This window comes from Somniosus microcephalus, chromosome 15 (assembly GCF_052327205.1).
Source record: "Somniosus microcephalus isolate GS21.2 chromosome 15, FLI_Smic_1.0, whole genome shotgun sequence".
Classification (NCBI taxonomy): domain Eukaryota; kingdom Metazoa; phylum Chordata; class Chondrichthyes; order Squaliformes; family Somniosidae; genus Somniosus; species Somniosus microcephalus.
The window spans coordinates 61,063,932-61,079,429 of NC_141001.1; positions in this window are offsets into that span (position 1 = coordinate 61,063,932).

Consider the following 15,498-nt stretch of genomic DNA (forward strand, 5'->3'; position numbering starts at 1 on the left):
ACGGACAAGGCTGTGATATGCTGTAAAAAGGGCGAGGCTGTGGTACGCTGTAAAACGGGAGAGGCTGTGATACGCTGTAAAACGGGCGCGGCTGGGATAAGCTGTAAAACGGGCGCGGCTGGGATAAGCTGTAAAACGGACGAGGCTGTGATATGCTGTAAAAAGGGCGAGGCTGTGATATGCTGTAAAACGGGCGCGGCTGGGATAAGCTGTAAAACGGACGAGGCTGTGATATGCTGTAAAATGGGCGAGGCTGTGGTAAGCTGTAAAACGGGAGAGGATGTGATACGCTGTAAAAAGGGCGAGGATGTGATACGCTGTAAAACGGGCGAGGCTGTGATATGCGGTAAAACGGGCGAGGCTGTGATACGCTGTTAAACGGGCGAGGCTGTGATACGCTGTGAAACTGGCGAGGCTGTGATACGCTGTAAAACGGGCGAGGCTGTGATACGTGGTAAAACGGGCGAGGCTGTGATGCGCTGTAAAATGGGCGAGGCTGTGATACGCTGTAAAACAGGCGAGGCTGTGATACGCTGTAAAACGGGCGAGGCTGTGATACGCTGTAAAACGGGTGAGGCTGTGATACGCTGTAAAACGGGCGAGGCTGGGATAAGCTGTAAAACGGACAAGGCTGTGATATGCTGTAAAAAGGGCGAGGCTGTGGTACGCTGTAAAACGGGAGAGGCTGTGATACGCTGTAAAACGGGCGAGGCTCTGATACGCTGTAAAACGGGCGAGGCTGGGATAAGCTGTAAAACGGACGAGGCTGTGATACGCTGTAAAACGGGAGAGGCTGTGATATGATGTAAAACAGGCGAAGCTGTGATACCCTGTAAAATGGGCGAGGCTGGGATACGCTGTAAAATGGGCGAGACTGTGATACGCTGTAAAACGGGCGAGGCTGGGATATGCTCTAAAACAAGCAAGGCTGTGATACACTGTAAAAAGGGCGAGTCTGTGATACGCTGTAAAATGGGCGAGGCTGTGATACGCTGTAAAAAGGGCGAGGCTGTGATACGCTGTAAAACGGGCGTGGCTGTGATACGCTGTAAAATGGGCGAGGCTGTGAAACGCTGTAAAACGGACGAGGCTGTGATATGCTGTAAAAAGGGCGAGGCTGCGATACGCTGTAAAACGGGCGAGGCTGCGATACGCTGTAAAACGGTCGAGGCTGTGATACGCTGTAAAACGGGCGAGGCTGGGATATGCTCTAAAACAAGCGAGGCTGTGATACGCTGTAAAAAGGGCGAGGCTCTGATACGCTGTAAAACGGGCGAGGCTGTGATACGCTGTAAAACGGGGGAGGCTGTGATACGCTGTAAAATGGGCGAGGCTGTGATACGCTGTAAAACGGACGAGGCTGTTTTATGCTGTAAAAAGGGCGAGGCTGTGGTACGCTGTAAAACGGGAGAGGCTGTGATACGCTGTAAAACGGGCGAGGCTGGGATACACTGTAAAACGGGCGAGGCTGTGATACGCTGTAAAACGGGCGAGGCTGTGATACGCTGTAAAACGGGCGAGGCTGTGATACGCTGTAAAACGGGTGAGGCTGTGATACGATGTAAAACGGGCGAAGCTGTGATACCCTGTAAAATGGGCGAGGCTGTGATACGCTGTAAAACGGGCGAGGCTGGGATACGATGTAAAACGGGCGAAGCTGTGATACCCTGTAAAATGGGCGAGGCTGTGATACGCTGTAAAACGGGCGAGGCTGGGATATACTCTAAAACAAGCGAGGCTGTGATACGCTGTAAAAAGGGCGAGGCTGTGATACGCTGTAAAACGGGCGAGGCTGTGATACGCTGTAAAACGGGCAAGGCTGCGATACGCTCTAAAACGGGCGAGGCTGCAATACCCTGTAAAACGGGCGAGGCTGGGATACGCTGTAAAATGGGCGAGGCTGTGATACGCTATGAAAGGGGCGAAGCTGGGATATGCTCTAAAACAAGCGAGGCTGTGTTACGCTGTAAAACAGGCGAGCCTGAGATATGCTGTAAAACGGGCGAGGCTGTGATATGCGGTAAAACGGGCGAGGCTGTGATACGCTGTAAAACGGGCGAGGCTGTGATGCGCTGTAAAACTGGCGAGGCTGTGATACGCTGTAAAATGGGCGAGGCTGTGATACGCTGTAAATCGGGCGAGGCTGTGATATGCTGTAAAACAGGCGAGGCTGGGATATGCTCTAAAACAAGCGAGGCTGTGTTACGCTGTAAAACAGGCGAGCCTGAGATACGCTGTAAAACGGGCGAGGATGTGATACGCTGTAAAAAGGGCGAGGATGTGATACGCTGTAAAACGGGCGAGGCTGTGATATGCGGTAAAACGGGCGAGGCTGTGATACGCTGTAAAACGGGCGAGGCTGTGATAAGGTGTAAAACGGGCGAGGCTGTGATTCGGTGTAAAACAGGCGAGGCTGTGATATGCTGTAAATCGACGAGGCTGTGATACGCTGTAAAATGGGCGAGGCTGTGATACGCTGTAAAACGGGAGAGGGTGAGATGCTGTAAAACGGGCGAGGCTGTGATACGCTGTAAAACAGAAGAGGCTGTGATACGCTGTAAAACGGGCGAGGCTGGGATAAGCTGTAAAACGGACGAGGCTGTGATATGCTGTAAAAAGGGCGAGGCTGTGGTACGCTGTAAAACGGGAGAGGCTGTGATACGATGTAAAACGGGCGAAGCTGTGATACCCTGTAAAATGGGCGAGGCTGCGATACGCTGTAAAATGGGCGAGACTGTGATACGCTGTGAAACGGGCGAGGCTGGGATATGCTTTAAACAAGCAAGACTGTGATACGCTGTAAAACGGGCGAGGCTGGGATATGCTTTAAACAAGCAAGGCTGTGATACACTGTAAAAAGGGCGAGTCTATGAGGCGCTGTAAAATGGGCGAGGCTGTGATACGCTGTAAAAAGGTCGAGGCTGCGATACGCTGTAAAAAGGGCGAGGCTGTGATTCGCTGTAAAATGGGCGAGGCTGTGAAACGCTGTAAAACGGACGAGGCTGTGATATGCTGTAAAAAGGGCGAGGCTGCGATACGCTGTAAAACGGGCGAGGCTGCGATACGCTGTAAAACGGTCGAGGCTGTGATACGCTGTAAAACGGGCGAGGCTGGGATATGCTCTAAAACAAGCGAGGCTGTGATACACTGTAAAAAGGGCGAGGCTCTGATACGCTGTAAAACGGGCGAGGCTGTGATACGCTGTAAAACGGGGGAGGCTGTGATACACTGTAAAATGGGCGAGGCTGTGATACGCTGTAAAACGGACGAGGCTGTTTTATGCTGTAAAAAGGGCGAGGCTGTGGTACGCTGTAAAACGGGCGAGGCTGTGATACGATGTAAAACGGGCGAGGCTGTGATACGCTGTAAAACGGGCGAGGCTGTGATACGCTGTAAAACGGGCGAGGCTGTGATACGCTGTAAAACGGGCGAGGCTTTGATACGCTGTAAAATGGGCGAGGCTGTGATACGCTGTAAAACGGGCGAGGCTGTGATACGCTGTAAAACGGGTGAGGCTGTGATACGCTGTAAAACGGGCGAGGCTGTGATATGCGGTAAAACGGGCGAGGCTGTGATACGCTGTAAAACGGGCGAGGCTGTGATAAGGTGTAAAACGGGCGAGGCTGTGATACGCTGTAAAACGGGCGAGGCTGTGATAAGGTGTAAAACGGGCGAGGCTGTGATACGCTGTAAAACGGGCGAGGCTGTGATAAGGTGTAAAACGGGCGAGGCTGTGATTCGGTGTAAAACAGGCGAGGCTGTGATATGCTGTAAATCGACGAGGCTGTGATACGCTGTAAAATGGGCGAGGCTGTGATACGCTGTAAAATGGGAGAGGGTGAGATGCTGTAAAACGGGCGAGGCTGTGATACGCTGTAAAACAGAAGAGGCTGTGATACGCTGTAAAACGGGCGAGGCTGGGATAAGCTGTAAAACGGACGAGGCTGTGATATGCTGTAAAAAGGGCGAGGCTGTGGTACGCTGTAAAACGGGAGAGGCTGTGATACGATGTAAAACGGGCGAAGCTGTGATACCCTGTAAAATGGGCGAGGCTGCGATACGCTGTAAAATGGGCGAGACTGTGATACGCTGTGAAACGGGCGAGGCTGGGATATGCTTTAAACAAGCAAGACTGTGATACGCTGTAAAACGGGCGAGGCTGGGATATGCTTTAAACAAGCAAGGCTGTGATACACTGTAAAAAGGGCGAGTCTATGAGACGCTGTAAAATGGGCGAGGCTGCGATACGCTGTAAAAAGGTCGAGGCTGCGATACGCTGTAAAAAGGGCGAGGCTGTGATACGCTGTAAAATGGGTGAGGCTGTGATTCGCTGTAAAATGGGCGAGGCTGTGAAACGCTGTAAAACGGACGAGGCTGCGATATGCTGTAAAAAGGGCGAGGCTGCGATACGCTGTAAAACGGGCGAGGCTGCGATACGCTGTAAAACGGTCGAGGCTGTGATACACTGTAAAATGGGCGAGGCTGTGATACGCTGTAAAACGGACGAGGCTGTTTTATGCTGTAAAAAGGGCGAGGCTGTGGTACGCTGTAAAACGGGCGAGGCTGTGATACGATGTAAAACGGGCGAGGCTGTGATACGCTGTAAAACGGGCGAGGCTGTGATACGCTGTAAAACGGGCGAGGCTGTGATACGCTGTAAAACGGGCGAGGCTGTGATACGCTGTAAAATGGGCGAGGCTGTGATACGCTGTAAAACGGGCGAGGCTGTGATACGATGTAAAACGGGCGAAGCTGTGATACCCTGTAAAATGGGCGAGGCTGTGATACGCTGTAAAACGGGCGAGGCTGGGATATACTCTAAAACAAGCGAGGCTGTGATACACTGTAAAAAGGGCGAGGCTGTGATACGCTGTAAAAAGGGCGAGGCTGTGATACGCTGTAAAACGGGCGAGGCTGTGATACGCTGTAAAACGGGCAAGGCTGCGATACGCTGTAAAACGGGCGAGGCTGCAATACCCTGTAAAACGGGCGAGGCTGGGATACGCTGTAAAATGGGCGAGGCTGTGATACGCTATGAAACGGGCGAAGCTGGGATATGCTCTAAAACAAGCGAGGCTGTGTTACGCTGTAAAACAGGCGAGCCTGAGATATGCTGTAAAACGGGCGAGGCTGTGATATGCGGTAAAACGGGCGAGGCTGTGATACGCTATAAAACGGGCGAGGCTGTGATGCGCTGTAAAACTGGCGAGGCTGTGATACGCTGTAAAATGGGCGAGGCTGTGATACGCTGTAAATCGGGCGAGGCTGTGATATGCTGTAAAACAGGCGAGGCTGGGATATGCTCTAAAACAAGCGAGGCTGTGTTACGCTGTAAAACAGGCGAGCCTGAGATACGCTGTAAAACGGGCGAGGATGTGATACGCTGTAAAAAGGGCGAGGATGTGATACGCTGTAAAACGGGCGAGGCTGTGATATGCGGTAAAGCGGGCGAGGCTGTGATACGCTGTAAAACGGGCGAGGCTGTGATAAGGTGTAAAACGGGCGAGGCTGTGATTCGGTGTAAAACAGGCGAGGCTGTGATATGCTGTAAATCGACGAGGCTGTGATACGCTGTAAAATGGGCGAGGCTGTGATACGCTGTAAAACGGGAGAGGGTGAGATGCTGTAAAACGGGCGAGGCTGTGATACGCTGTAAAACAGAAGAGGCTGTGATACGCTGTAAAACGGGCGAGGCTGGGATAAGCTGTAAAACGGACGAGGCTGTGATATGCTGTAAAAAGGGCGAGGCTGTGGTACGCTGTAAAACGGGAGAGGCTGTGATACGATGTAAAACGGGCGAAGCTGTGATACCCTGTAAAATGGGCGAGGCTGCGATACGCTGTAAAATGGGAGAGACTGTGATACGCTGTGAAACGGGCGAGGCTGGGATATGCTTTAAACAAGCAAGACTGTGATACGCTGTAAAACGGGCGAGGCTGGGATATGCTTTAAACAAGCAAGGCTGTGATACACTGTAAAGAGGGCGAGTCTATGAGACGCTGTAAAATGGGCGAGGCTGCGATACGCTGTAAAAAGGTCGAGGCTGCGATACGCTGTAAAAAGGGCGAGGCTGTGATACGCTGTAAAATGGGTGAGGCTGTGATTCGCTGTAAAATGGGCGAGGCTGTGAAACGCTGTAAAACGGACGAGGCTGTGATATGCTGTAAAAAGGGCGAGGCTGCGATACGCTGTAAAACGGGCGAGGCTGCGATACGCTGTAAAACGGTCGAGGCTGTGATACGCTGTAAAACGGGCGAGGCTGGGATATGCTCTAAAACAAGCGAGGCTGTGATACACTGTAAAAAGGGCGAGGCTCTGATACGCTGTAAAACGGGCGAGGCTGTGATACGCTGTAAAACGGGGGAGGCTGTGATACACTGTAAAATGGGCGAGGCTGTGATACGCTGTAAAACGGACGAGGCTGTTTTATGCTGTAAAAAGGGCGAGGCTGTGGTACGCTGTAAAACGGGCGAGGCTGTGATACGATGTAAAACGGGCGAGGCTGTGATACGCTGTAAAACGGGCGAGGCTGTGATACGCTGTAAAACGGGCGAGGCTGTGATACGCTGTAAAACGGGCGAGGCTGTGATACGCTGTAAAATGGGCGAGGCTGTGATACGCTGTAAAACGGGCGAGGCTGTGATACGATGTAAAACCGGCGAAGCTGTGATACCCTGTAAAATGGGCGAGGCTGGGATACGCTGTAAAATGGGCGAGGCTGTGATACGCTGTAAAACGGGCGAGGCTGGGATATACTCTAAAACAAGCGAGGCTGTGATACACTGTAAAAAGTGCGAGGCTGTGATACGCTGTAAAAAGGGCGAGGCTGTGATACGCTGTAAAACGGGCGAGGCTGTGATACGCTGTAAAACGGGCAAGGCTGCGATACGCTGTAAAACGGGCGAGGCTGCAATACCCTGTAAAACGGGCGATGCTGGGATACGCTGTAAAATGGGCGAGGCTGTGATACGCTATGAAACGGGCGAGGCTGGGATATGCTCTAAAACAAGCGAGGCTGTGTTACGCTGTAAAACAGGCGAGCCTGAGATACGCTGTAAAACGGGCGAGGCTGTGATATGCGGTAAAACGGGCGAGGCTGTGATACGCTGTAAAACGGGCGAGGCTGTGATACGCTGTAAAACTGGCGAGACTGTGATACGCTGTAAAACGGGGGAGGCTGTGATACGCTGTAAAATAGGCGAGCCTGTGATACGCTGTAAAACGGACGAGGCTGTTTTATGCTGTAAAAAGGGCAAGGCTGTGGTACACTGTAAAACGGGAGAGGCTGTGATACGCTGTAAAACGGGCGAGGCTGTGATACGCTGTAAAACAGGCGAGGCTGTGATACGCGGTAAAACGGGCGAGGCTGTGATACGCTGTAAAACGGGCGAGGCTGTGATACGCTGTAAAACGGGCGAGGCTGCGATACGCTGTAAAACGGGCGAGGCTGTGATACGATGTAAAACGGGCGAAGCTGTGATACCCTGTAAAATGGGCGAGGCTGTGATACGCTGTAAAACGGGCGAGGCTGGGATATACTCTAAAACAAGCGAGGCTGTGATACACTGTAAAAAGGGCGAGGCTGTGAGACGCTGTAAAAAGGGCGAGGCTGTGATACGCTGTAAAACGGGCGAGGCTGTGATACGCTGTAAAACGGGCAAGGCTGCGATACGCTGTAAAACGGGCGAGGCTGCAATACCCTGTAAAACGGGCGAGGCTGGGATACGCTGTAAAATGGGCGAGGCTGTGATACGCTATGAAACGGGCGAGGCTGGGATATGCTCTAAAACAAGCGAGGCTGTGTTACGCTGTAAAACAGGCGAGCCTGAGATACGCTGTAAAACGGGCGAGGCTGTGATATGCGGTAAAACGGGCGAGGCTGTGATACGCTGTAAAACGGGCGAGGCTGTGATACGCTGTAAAACTGGCGAGGCTGTGATACGCTGTAAAATGGGCGAGGCTGTGATACGCTGTAAATCGGGCGAGGCTGTGATATGCTGTAAAACAGGCGAGGCTGGGATATGCTCTAAAACAAGCGAGGCTGTGTTACGCTGTAAAACAGGCGAGCCTGAGATACGCTGTAAAACGGGCGAGGATGTGATACGCTGTAAAAAGGGCGAGGATGTGATACGCTGTAAAACGGGCGAGGCTGTGATATGCGGTAAAACGGGTGAGGCTGTGATACGCTGTAAAACGGGCGAGGCTGTGATAAGGTGTAAAACGGGCGAGGCTGTGATACGCTGTAAAACAGGCGAGGCTGTGATATGCTGTAAATCGACGAGGCTGTGATACGCTGTAAAATGGGCGAGGCTGTGATACGCTGTAAAACGGGAGAGGGTGAGATGCTGTAAAACGGGCGAGGCTGCGATACGCTGTAAAACAGAAGAGGCTGTAATACGCTGTAAAACGGGCGAGGCTGTGGTACGCTGTAAGACGGGAGAGGCTGTGATACGATGTAAAACGGGCGAAGCTGTGATACCCTGTAAAATGGGCGAGGCTGGGATACGCTGTAAAATGGGCGAGACTGTGATACGCTGTAAAACGGGCGAGGCTGGGATATGCTCTAAAACAAGCAAGGCTGTGATACACTGTAAAAAGGGCGAGTCTGTGATACGCTGTAAAATGGGCGAGGCTCTGATACGCTGTAAAACGGGAGAGGCTGTGATACGCTGTAAAACGGGCGAGGCTGTGATACGCTGTAAAACGGGCGAGGCTGTGATACGCTGTAAAACGGGCGAGGCTGGGATAAGCTGTAAAATGGGCGAGGCTGTGAAATGCTGTAAAAGGGGCGAGGCTGGGATACGCTGTACAACGGGCGAGGCTGTGATATGCTGTAAAAAGGGCGAGGCTGTGGTACGCTGTAAAACGGGAGAGGCTGTGAAACGCTGTAAAACGGGCGAAGCTGTGATACGCTGTAAAACAGGCGAGGCTGTGATACGCTGTAAAACGGGCGAGGCTGGGATACGCTGTAAAACGCGCGAGGCTGCGATATGCTGTAAAACGGGCGAGGCTGTGATACAATGTAAAATGGGCGAGGCTGTGATACGCTGTAAAACGGGCGAGGTTGTGATACGCTGTACAACGGGCGAGGCTGTGATACGCTGAAAAACGGGTGAGGCTGTGATACCATGTAAAACGGGCGAAGCATTGATACCCTGTGTAATGGGCGAGGCTGGGATACGCTGTAAAATGGGCGAGGCTGTGATACGCTGTAAAACGGGCGAGGCTGGGATACGCTGTAAAATGTGCGAGGCTGTGATAGGCCGTAAAACGGGCGAGGCTGTGATACACTGTAAAATGGGCGAGGCTGCGATACCCTGTAAAACGGGTGAGGCTGGAATAGCTGTGAAATGGGCGAGGCTGTGATACGCTGTAAAAGCGGCGAGGCTGTGATATGCTCTAAAACGGGCGAGGCGGGGATATACTAAAATGGGCCAGGCTGTTTGATACGCTGTAAAACTGGCGACGCTGTGATACGCTGTAAAACGGGCGAGGCTGTGAAATGCTGTAAAAGGGGCGAGGCTGGGATACGCTGTACAACGGGCGAGGCTGTGATATGCTGTAAAAAGGGCGAGGCTGTGGTACGCTGTAAAATGGGAGAGGCTGTGATACGCTGTAAAATGGGAGAGGCTGTGATACGCTGTAAAACGGGCGAAGCTGTTGATACGCTGTAAAACAGGCGTGGTTTGATACGCTGTAAAACGGACGAGGCTGGGATACGCTGTAAATCGGGCGAGGCTGTGATACGCTGTAAAACGGGCGAGGCTGTGATACGCTGTAAAACGGGCGAGGCTGGGATATGCTCTAAAACAAGCGAGGCTGTGTTACGCTGTAAAACAGGCGAGCCTGAGATACGCTGTAAAACGGGCGAGGCTGTGATACGCTGTAAAAAGGCCGAGGATGTGATACGCTGTAAAACGGGCGAGTCTCTGATATGCGGTAAAACGGGTGAGGCTGTGATACGCTGTAAAACGGGCGAGGCTGTGATATGCTGTAAAACTGGTGAGGCTGTGATACGGTGTAAAACGGGCGAGGCTGTGATACGCTCTAAAACAGGCGAGGCTGTGATACGCTGTAAAACATCGAGGCTGTGATACGCTGTAAAATGGGCGAGACTGTGATACGCTCTAAAACAGGCGAGGCTGTGATACGCTGTAAAACGACGAGGCTGTAATACGCTGTAAAATGGGCGAGGCTGTGATACGCTGTAAAACGGGAGAGGCTGTGATACGCTGTAAAACGGGCGAGGCTGTGATCCGCTGTAAAACAGAAGAGGCTGTGATACGCTGTTAAACGGGTGAGGCTGTGATACGCTGTAAAAAGGGGCGAGGCTGGGATAAGCTGTAAAATGGGCGAGGCTGTGAAATGCTGTAAAAGGGGCGAGGCTGGGATACGCTGTACAACGGGCGAGGCTGTGATATGCTGTAAAAAGGGCGAGGCTGTGGTACGCTGTAAAACGGGAGAGGCTGTGAAACGCTGTAAAACGGGTGAAGCTGTGATACGCTGTAAAACAGGCGAGGCTGTGATACGCTGTAAAACGGGCGAGGCTGGGATACGCTGTAAAACGCGCGAGGCTGCGATATGCTGTAAAACGGGCGAGGCTGTGATACGATGTAAAATGGGCGAGGCTGTGATACGCTGTAAAACGGGCGAGGTTGTGATACGCTGTACAACGGGCGAGGCTGTGATACGCTGTAAAACGGGTGAGGCTGTGATACGATGTAAAACGGGCGAAGCATTGATACCCTGTGTAATGGGCGAGGCTGGGATACGCTGTAAAATGGGCGAGGCTGTGATACGCTGTAAAACGGGCGAGGCTGGGATACGCTGTAAAATGTGCGAGGCTGTGATAGGCCGTAAAACGGGCGAGGCTGTGATACACTGTAAAATGGGCGAGGCTGCGATACCCTGTAAAACGGGTGAGGCTGGAATAGCTGTAAAATGGGCGAGGCTGTGATACGCTGTAAAAGCGGCGAGGCTGTGATATGCTCTAAAACGGGCGAGGCGGGGAAATACTAAAATGGGCCAGGCTGTTTGATACGCTGTAAAACTGGCGACGCTGTGATACGCTGTAAAACGGGCGAGGCTGTGAAATGCTGTAAAAGGGGCGAGGCTGGGATACGCTGTACAACGGGCGAGGCTGTGATATGCTGTAAAAAGGGCGAGGCTGTGGTACGCTGTAAAATGGGAGAGGCTGTGATACGCTGTAAAATGGGAGAGGCTGTGATACGCTGTAAAACGGGCGAAGCTGTTGATACGCTGTAAAACAGGCGTGGTTTGATACGCTGTAAAACGGACGAGGCTGGGATACGCTGTAAAACGGGCGAGGCTGGGATAAGCTGTAAAATGGGCGAGGCTGTGAAATGCTGTAAAAGGGGCGAGGCTGGGATACGCTGTACAACGGGCGAGGCTGTGATATGCTGTAAAAAGGGCGAGGCTGTGGTACGCTGTAAAACGGGAGAGGCTGTGAAACGCTGTAAAACGGGCGAAGCTGTGATACGCTGTAAAACGCGCGAGGCTGCGATATGCTGTAAAACGGGCGAGGCTGTGATACGATGTAAAATGGGCGAGGCTGTGATACGCTGTAAAACGGGCGAGGTTGTGATACGCTGTACAACGGGCGAGGCTGTGATACGCTGTAAAACGGGTGAGGCTGTGATACGATGTAAAACGGGCGAAGCATTGATACCCTGTGTAATGGGCGAGGCTGGGATACGCTGTAAAATGGGCGAGGCTGTGATACGCTGTAAAACGGGCGAGGCTGGGATACGCTGTAAAATGTGCGAGGCTGTGATAGGCCGTAAAACGGGCGAGGCTGTGATACACTGTAAAATGGGCGAGGCTGCGATACCCTGTAAAACGGGTGAGGCTGGAATAGCTGTGAAATGGGCGAGGCTGTGATACGCTGTAAAAGCGGCGAGGCTGTGATATGCTCTAAAACGGGCGAGGCGGGGATATACTAAAATGGGCCAGGCTGTTTGATACGCTGTAAAACTGGCGACGCTGTGATACGCTGTAAAACGGGCGAGGCTGTGAAATGCTGTAAAAGGGCCGAGGCTGGGATACGCTGTACAACGGGCGAGGCTGTGATATGCTGTAAAAAGGGCGAGGCTGTGGTACGCTGTAAAATGGGAGAGGCTGTGATACGCTGTAAAATGGGAGAGGCTGTGATACGCTGTAAAACGGGCGAAGCTGTTGATACGCTGTAAAACAGGCGTGGTTTGATACGCTGTAAAACGGACGAGGCTGGGATACGCTGTAAATCGGGCGAGGCTGTGATACGCTGTAAAACGGGCGAGGCTGTGATACGCTGTAAAACGGGCGAGGCTGTGATACGATGTAAAATGGGCGAAGCTGTGATACCCTGTAAAATGGGCGAGGCTGTGATGTGCTGTAAAACGGGCGAGTCTGGGATATGCTCTAAATCAAGCGAGGCTGTGAGACGCTGTAAAAAGGGCGAGGCTGTGAAATGCTGTAAAATGGGCGAGGCTGTGATACGCGGTAAAAAGGGCGAGGCTGCGATACGCTGTAAAAAGGGCGAGGCTGTGATATGCTGTAAAACGGGCGAGGCTGTGACACCCTGTAAAACGGGCGAGGCTGGGATACGCTGTAAAATCGGCGAGGCTGTGCTACGCTGTAAAACGGGCGAGGCTGGGATATGCTCTAAAACAAGCGAGGCTGTGTTACGCTGTAAAACGGGCGAGGCTGCGATACGCTGTAAAAGGGGCGAGGCTGTGATACGCTGTAAAACAGACGAGGCTGTGATAAGCTGTAAAACGGGCGAGGCTGTGATACGCTGTAAAATGGGCGAGGCTGTGATACGCTGTAAAACTGGCGAGGCTGTGATACGCTGTAAAATGGGCGAGGCTGTGATACCCTGTAAAATGGGCGAGGCTGCGATACCCTGTAAAACGGGCGAGGCTGTGATACCCTGTAAAATGGGCGAGGCTGCGATACCCTGTAAAACGGGCGTGGCTGGGATATGCTGTAAAATGGGCGTGGCTGTGATACGCTGTAAAACTGGCGAGGCTGTGTTACGCTGTAAAACAGGCGAGCCTGTGATAAGCTGTAAAACAGGCGAGGCTGCGATACGCTGTAAAATGGGCGAGGCTGTGATAAGCTGTAAAACGGGCGAGGCTGTGATATGCTGTAAAACAGGCGAGGCTGTGATACGCTGTAAAACGGGCGAGGCTGTGATACGCTGTAAAACGGGTGAGACTGTGATAAGCTGTAAAACGGGCGCGGCTGTCATACGCTGTTAAACATAAGAGGCTGTGATACGCTGTATAACGGGTGAGGCTGGGATACGCTTTAAAACGGGCGAGGCTGTGATACGCTGTAAAATGGGCGAGGCTGTAATACGCTGCAAAAGGGGCGAGACTGTGATACGCTGTAAAACGGGATAGGCTGTGATACGCTGTAAAACAGGCGAGGCTATGATACGCTGTAAAACAGGCGAGGCTGTGATACGCTGTAAAACGGACGAGGCTGGGATACGCTGAAAAACGGGCGAGGCTGCGATGCGCTGTAAAACGGGCGAGGCTGGGATATGCTGTAAAACGGGCGAAGCTGTGATACCCTGTAAAATGGGCGAGGCTGGGATACGCTGTAAAATGGGCGAGGCTGTGATACGCTGTAAAACGGCCGAGGCTGGGATATGCTCTAAAACAAGCGAGGCTGTGATACACTGTAAAGAGGGCGAGGCTGTGATACGCTGTAAAATGGCCGAGGCTGTGATACGCTGTAAAAAGGGTGAGGCTGCGATACACTGTAAAAAGGGCGAGGCTGTGATATGCTGTAAAACGGGCGAGGCTGTGATACGCTGTAAAACGGGTGAGGCTGTGATGCGCTGTAAAACTGGCGAGGCTGTGATACACTGTAAAATGGGCGAGGCTGTGATAGGCTGTAAAATGGGCGAGGCTGTGATACGCTGTAAAATGGACGAGGCTGTGATACGCTGTAAAACGGGTGAGGCTGTGATGCGCTGTAAAACTGGCGAGGCTGTGATACACTGTAAAATGGGCGAGGCTGTGATAGGCTGTAAAATGGGCGAGGCTGTGATACGCTGTAAAATGGACGAGGCTGTGATACGCTGTAAAACTGGCGAGGCTGTGATACGCTGTAAAACGGGCAAGGCTGTGATACGCTGTAAAACTGGCGAGGCTGTGATACGCTGTAAAATGGGCGAGGCTGTGATAGGTTGTAAAATGGGCGAGGCTGTGATACACTGTAAAATGGACGAGGCTGTGATACACTGTAAAACTGGCGAGGCTGTGATACGCTGTAAAACGGGCGAGGCTGTGATACGCTGTAAAACTGGCAAGGCTGTGATATGCTGTAAAAGGGGCGAGGCTGTGATACGCTGTAAAATGGGCGAGGCTGTGATACGCTGTAAAATGGGTGAGGCTGTGATACGCTGTAAAATGGGCGAGGCTGTGATATGCTGTAAAACGGGCGAGGCTGGGATACGCTGTAAAACGGGCGAGGCTGTGATCAGCAGTAAAAAGGGCAAGGCTGTGATACGATGTAAAATGGGTGAGGCTGGGATAAGCTGTAAAAGGGGCGAGGATGTGATGCGCTGTAAAACAGGCGAGGCTGTGATACGCTGTAAAACAGGCGAGGCTGTGATACGCTGTAAAAGGGGTGAGGCTGGGATAAGCTGTAAAATGGGCGAGGCTGTGATACGCTGTAAAACGGGCGAGGCTGTGATAGGCTGTAATACGGGCGAGGCTGTGATACACTGTAAAACGGGCGATGCTGCTATACCCAGTAAAACGGGCGAGGCTGGGATACGCTGTTAAATGGGCGAGGCTGTGATACGCTGTAAAACGGGCGAGGCTGGGATATGCGCTAAAACAAGCGAGGCTGTATTACGCTGTAAAACAGGCGAGCCTGTGATACGCTATAAAACGGGCGAGGCTGCGAGACGCTGTAAAAAGGGCGAGGCTGTGATACGCTGTAAAACTGGCGAGGCAGTGATATGCTGTAAAACGGGCGAGGCTGTAACACGCTGTAAAACGGGCGAGGCTGCGATACCCTGTAAAACGGGCGAGGCTGTGATACGCTGTAAAACGGGCGAGTCTGTGATACGCTGTAAAACGGGCGAGGCTGCGACACACTGTAAAACGGGCGAGGCTGTGATACGCTGTAAAACGGGCGAGGCTGTGATACGCTGTAAAAGGGGCGAGGCTGGGATACGCTGTACAACGGGCGAGGCTGTGATATGCTGTAAAAAGGGCGAGGCTGTGGTACGCTGTAAAACGGGAGAGGCTGTGAAACGCTGTAAAACGGGCGAAGCTGTGATACGCTGTAAAACAGGCGAGGCTGTGATACGCTGTAAAACGGGCGAGGCTGGGATACGCTGTAAAACGCGCGAGGCTGCGATATGCTGTAAAACGGGCGAGGCTGTGATACGATGTAAAATGGGCGAGGCTGTGATATGCTGTAAAACGGGCGAGGTTGTGATACGCTGTACAACGGGCGAGGCTGTGATACGCT